The sequence below is a fragment of the Canis lupus genome, chromosome 36, assembly GCF_003254725.2.
Source record: "Canis lupus dingo isolate Sandy chromosome 36, ASM325472v2, whole genome shotgun sequence".
NCBI lineage: Eukaryota > Metazoa > Chordata > Mammalia > Carnivora > Canidae > Canis > Canis lupus.
The window spans coordinates 2,504,564-2,510,336 of NC_064278.1; the positions used below are offsets into that span (position 1 = coordinate 2,504,564).

Here is a 5,773-nt window from a genome sequence, read left to right on the forward strand (position 1 = left end):
GTCCACCTGTCCATCCCTGAAGCATTTAGCGGAACTGTTTGGGCCTCGAGTCTGTGACTGTCTCTGTACCAAACAGGGTGGTCAGCCCCAAATTCATCTAGCAGAAGAATATAGAATATAAATAGCTCCCTCAAGAGAAACTCCAAATGTTGTTACAAGAAGGAGGCCTAGCTTCTCAACTGACGAAACTAACCAAACCTCATTGGGTTATAAGAAATATGAAATGTAAAACTTTCTAAGGGTCATGAAATAGTTCATGTGGCTTGAGGATAATAAAAGCTCTGTGCTTCAGGTCGGAATGCACATGTGAAACGGGCCTTGGAAGGTGGTTAGGATTTGGATAAAGAGTAGGGAGGGAGAGAGAGTGACGGGAAAGGGACACCAAGCAGAAGAATAACCTTACTCAGATCTGCTCCAAACCTACAGCGGTGCCCAGGGCTGGCTGGAAGGGAGAGCGAGGGGAAGCCAAGGGAGAGCCCAGATGCTGTTGTAGAGGTCCAGGTGAGTGGCCAGGTGAGGGTGGGAACCACAGTGTTGTGGGATAAGGGAGGACGGGCCAAATGTGTTTTTGAGGTCTCCAGTCTGGGTCATTGGGAAAATGGTGTTGCTATTCCCCACAGAATGCGTACGTGAAGCAGGAAGGAGGACTGACTAAGACAGAGGAGTTGACAGGGAATCAGCAACGTAGTATATGGAGTGAGAGGCTCCACCAGAACCAAGGATCGCGTCCAAATGACAGCGAAAACTGCGACCCAGGGCTTCAGGACTGGCCTGTCGACCTAGATTTATAATTACCTGAAAAAAAAAAAACTGATAGTTAGAGCCATCAGAAGGGGATAAAATCCCAGCTGGCTTCTTCTCAGGCCCCTTTGCAGCCCCCTCCCCTCCCCCCGGCTCTAAAATGAAAATGTCCCAGCGCTCAGTCTCTGCAACTCTTGTCACATCTAACGACACTCTGGTGACTGTATTCAGGTCATACAGCTTTAAATGCAAGCTTGTTTAGGAGCTCAGGCCTCTTCCCTGAACACCGCACAGTCCGGCCAGTTACCTACGCAACTCCTCCCCTTGGGCATCAAATAGATCTTTTGAACTTCTCTCCAAAACCAACTTCATTTTCCCCCAAACCTCCTGCTTTTACAACCCTCCTCCTCTCAGCAAATGGCAACTCCATCTTTCCAGTTATTCAGACCAAAAATTTTGGAGTCATTCTTCACTCGTCTTTCTCTAAGGTAGCATATATAATCCATCAGCAAACTCCATCACCTATTCTACACCCGACTCTGGCTATTTCGTTTAAGTTGAATCCTACCATACGTGGTGTGTTGTATGCGGTCTCTTGCACTTAGAGTCACGCGTTCAGGGTTTATTCACACTTAGCCTGTATCGGTACTTCGTCCCATTTTGTGGCTGAGCAATATTCCGTCATGCTGACACACCGCATTTGCTGTATCCACGTATTTGTGGATGGACATCTGTGTCACTTCCACCTTTTGGCTATTGTGTGTAGGGCTGCTATGAACATTTCCGAACAGTTTTGTTTGAACACCTGTTTTCGGTTCTCTTGGGTGTATGCCTCAGCGTGGAGTTGCTGGGTCACGTGGTAATTCCATGTTTAACTTCTGAGGAACTGTCAAACTGCTTTCCACTGTGGCTGCACAATTTTAGAGTCCCACCAACAATATACAAAGATACCAATTTCTCCACATCCTGCCAACACTTATATTTTTTCTTTTGTAACCATTCTAGTGGGTGTAAGGTGGTGTCTCCTTGTGATTTTTGTTTTCATTCCCCTAACGACTAATGACGCTGAATAGCTTTAGAAATAATTGTTGGCAATTTGCATATCTTCGTTGGAAAAAATCTTTATGTGAGTCTCTTACCCATTTTTTAACTAGGATGTTCATCTTTTTTTGTTAAGTTGTAAGAATTTTTTATATATTTTACCTACCAGACTCTTATCAGATATATGATTTGCAAATATTTCTCCAATTCTTCAGATTATTTTTTCACTATCTTGACAGTGTTCTTTGATGCATGAAAATTTTTAACTTTGATGAAATCCAACTTATCTACTTTTCTTTTGTTGCTTGGGTTTCTGGTATCATATGTAAGAATTTTTTGCTCGATCTGAGGTGATAAAATTTATTCCTATGTTTTCTACTAAGAGTTTTACATTTTAACTCTCACATTTTAGCTTTTTGATCCATTTTGAGTTAATTCTTTTGTATGACAAGTAGGAGTAGTCATACACTGTCTTGTAATTTATTTATTTACTCTGTTTATTTCCTGTACCTCTCACTAGAATATAGGGTCTACCAGGGTAGGAAAGAATTTGTTCACCACTCTAACTATTGCTAGCCTGACTAATAGTGACTTGCACATAGTAGAGGTACATTATTTGTGAAATGATTTGTGAAATTGGCCAAAGATTGTTTCAAAGGGAAAGCAGCTAAGATGATCTTGTATCAGTGTCCTACTATGTAAAACATTATCCCTGATGAAGAAAGCTCAATACATTTTACCACAGTTCTACAATACGTGCTATAAACACAATAGCTCATTTGATTTTTGTCCTATAGTGAGCTAAGTCACTTGAGATTTTTTTTCAAGTTTCTTTGTCTTTATAATTTGGAATAATAGAAAAAAAAGAAAACCTCATACAACAATTGGAGTTTGCTTTTGTTTATGTATATATTTTTATTTAATGGTTGACTTATAAGTGTCATTTTAAAAACATCAGTCCATCAAACCATGCAGAAATAAGTATGCAGAAAGTCTGCAGAACAAAACATACTTTAAACATGGTTAAGTAGAGGGATTATCTGGAATTGCGGATTTTTCAGTCACTTCATTCGTATGCTATGGCAGCCAAGTAATGCTTAACTTCAGTGGGAGTGAGCCTCCCGAATCTGGCTTCACTGCACATTCAACCTCCGTATTGTCTTCTGCCATTTGCCCTTCAAAGCTTTCCTTTAGGGTTAATATGGCTGTATGAACAGCATCTTCGAGCTCCAGGTCTTCATTATATCTTTTCTCAAGGGAAGTCGTCCTATTCACATAGTTCTTTCCCATTGCTATGGCTTTCCAGGCAAAGTAAGCTCCAGATGGATATGGCTGAAGTAAATATGGCTGCCCCTCATTCTAAACACAAATTAGTAGAGAAGCTCCAAATGGAAGAACACCACCTGAGTGTATTCTTGCATCACAGAAGCTACTCTTTATGCCAGTTGAGATAAGGGAATGGGTTCTTGGTAAATGAGGTAGTATCGCTGAGCTAGTTTCTGGGCTCTGCACAAGCTCTCTGTAATCTGGGCCACTCTCCACCAAGCCTATGTGCTTGGTAATTGGTTTTACTTCGGGTATGCTTTGCTCATCACAGAATGTATTTCTGTTTCTTCTCAGTCGCTAATACCACAGGACTTGCAGCTTTAATACCCACTAAAGGGGCTCCTCCAGCTACAGCAGCCAAAACATTCAATCTGCACAAGTTTACAGATGTAGTCCACAAAAAGCTGTAACTGCACTCCACCATCTTTACCTGGAGTGCCCTGGATTTTGCTTTTAAAGAGACTTGGATCAAACTACATCTTGATCACCTTGGATCTTCAAGTGCCCTATAGCGATCCACTGTCCAATAACTAGATGAAAATTTGATGATCAGAGTCATAAAGAACAAATATGTAATTCTGGAGTTTCACCCACTGTAATTTGTTCACTTACTAAGAACATGTCAGATACTGTGGTAGGTACTGATTGGAAAAGACAGTTCAAGCAATCCTCAAACTCTGTCATAGGGTTCATCATAGGGAAGACAAACACACACATTACAAAGCTAGGCCCTTACCATTAGAAAGAATAATGATACGCAGCCCATTACTAAAAGCACTACTATTGGACAATCAAGCATGCAAAGTGTCCAAGAGCTGGTGCGGAATATTGTTATATGCTTGCCATTGCCTGTCAGTGGCCGTCTGTTTCCTGTGGACATGGAGGAGCACCTCCCTCTCTGAGCACTCCTCCCCTTGTCCTCTTGAAACCTCCTTGCAGCTTATTCCCTCTGAGCTCCACCAATGTTGAGGGTTCCTCCACTATGCTTTGCCCCGTATGGTTTATCTACCTGTGACCTGAGGGAAAGGGAACAGACCTCCAGATTCAGGAGAAGCACATGAAAGAAAATTGTCCTTCCTGATCTAGCCTCCATGGAAATAATTTATAGCACAACTCAACCCCTTTCCTGCTGAGATGGCTTGCCCCCATCACATAACTTTTCTGTTAATTACACTACAACAATAACTTTCTCCTTTGTCTGCATTACCAAGCTAAACAGAGAACAAACAAATAACTCAATTTTTCTAGTTATAAATGGCTAAGGATCTCAGAAATGGGAGGGTATGTGCCCTCTCCCTAAAATGTGAGGAGAAAGTATCAGAAAACCCCATTTTTCATAATAATATCAACTTTTGGTACTACTAGTATGAACTCCTAATAAATGGTAAATCAAGCTAAAGTTATTTTGCCAAAGCCAGGGCTAACAATCTGCTGGCCCCAGTCTAGAGAGCCATATTGGTTCATTTCAGTCCATGGTGGCCCTGATTGGTTGGTAATAAGACATAACAGTTGATAAACGTTTTAAATACCGCTTCTGGCTCACCTTAAGAATACAATTTTTGAAGGGAATATAAGGGAAGGGAGAAGAAATGTGTGGGAAATATCAGAAAGGGAGACAGAACGTAAAGACTGCTAACTCTGGGAAACGAACTAGGGGTGGTAGAAGGGGAGGAGGGCGGGGGGTGGGAGTGAATGGGTGACGGGCACTGGGTGTTATTCTGTATGTTAGTAAATTGAACACCAATAAAAAATAAATTAAAAAAAAAAAGAATACAATTTTTGGACATTTCTCCAAAAGAGTAACAAGAAAGAAAAGATGAAACCAAAACCTAACTAGAATAAACCAACTTTTAAAATTATTGCTAGAAATTTAAATTGAGTTTATTGCAGGTACTCATAAAAGATCTCATTTGCCCCATTTTCTATGGAAAACCCTAAAGCAATGTTGTTGGCACTAGGTAACTAACCCATAGAGTCCATGAAAATCCATCTAGGCCTCTACTTTCTTTACACAGTGGAGAAATGTAATGCTTTGGGGAAGTAAAATGGACCCCAACTCACTAATAAAATGAAACCCTCTTTAACTGTTGAAAGCACTATCTATTCAAAATCCAAATAAATCTTGAAAATTGATCAATAAAGTATAAAAAGCTCCAACTACACAAATTAACTAAACATTCATTGTGGAAATCCTTTTTTAAAATAAAGAAAACAAAAACTTCTCTCAGATTTTAACAAAACTAGATTACTTCTACCTATAAAGAATCTGGTTTTCTTCTTAACTCAAAACTATTTCATTGAAACTTTGTCAGATATCTTGCTTTATATTTAGTACCAATTGCATATATGGAGGTAGAAAGGGGAAAAAAAGAAATTATTTTTATTGTGAGAGGAACCCAGGAGTGGGAAAAAAATAAAACATTCTATCTTACCAAATAATATTAATTTCCAATAATATTAATTTCTTCTCCTCTGATTTAGAAATATCCATTTCTTGTAATTATGAAGATGGTTCAAAGTTCAGTACCCTTTCAAGGCATCTTTTCCTTCCCAAGATGGTATCTGGGTGCGAAGAGAAGTTGGTCACACCTTATGGCATCCAGAAAGGGACTCTGTGCTCTACTTCCTTTTTGGTGTTTCGTCCCACTAGCCTACAGGGAGTGAG

The 5,773-nt window shown here is 40.1% G+C and overlaps 1 pseudogene; it reads right to left on the reverse strand.

Moving 5' to 3' along the window:
• Positions 1-2,848: 2,848 nt before the first annotated feature.
• Positions 2,849-3,532, reverse strand: LOC112674631 (proteasome subunit alpha type-2-like; annotated as a pseudogene).
• Positions 3,533-5,773: the final 2,241 nt, after the last annotated feature.